Consider the following 685-nt stretch of genomic DNA (forward strand, 5'->3'; position numbering starts at 1 on the left):
GTGGATATACAAATTAATATTATTAAAATAGAAATAATAATATTATCTTTGAAAAAGCAGAATAAATTCATTCTAGAAAGGGAAAAAAAAGAAGAAAAGAATATAATAACACTGATTAGATAAGAATGAGATAAATAACGAGTTTCCTTACAATTTTGAGACTTTGTTCCTCGCCGGACACCACCGCAATTCTCGAAGTGCACCGAACGAAGCAATTTAATGGTAACAAATAAATAATAAATAAATAAATAAATAAATAAATTATGAAAATAAAACATAGGAAGAGAATGTCACATGATAATTGATATAGATAAGCGAAACATTGTGGGTCGTTGGATTTTAACAATAATAATAAAGGGTGGATTGAGACCAAGTTTTCAAACCTAGCTTTTTCTGGGGCCACATCTCAAATATTTTGAATCTTGTGGGAAAAGAAGTGAATTTATAAAATATGTCTATTGGTCTGAATAATATCAAGCTAATATTCAAAACTCTTTTTTAATGACAAGTTGATTTTTAAGGAAGGATAATTAAACCATACATAATTTATTATGTATTTTCAATTTCTTTTGTGTGCATTAATTTTAAATTGGAAGTTATGATTTAATAAAATATTTATCTACCAATATTCTTATTAAGTAAGACTTAGTTGGTAAAATTTTTATTTATCCTTCATTCATAATTT

The sequence above is a fragment of the Arachis ipaensis genome, chromosome B05 (genome assembly GCF_000816755.2).
Source record: "Arachis ipaensis cultivar K30076 chromosome B05, Araip1.1, whole genome shotgun sequence".
In the NCBI taxonomy this organism is placed as follows: Eukaryota; Viridiplantae; Streptophyta; class Magnoliopsida; order Fabales; family Fabaceae; genus Arachis; species Arachis ipaensis.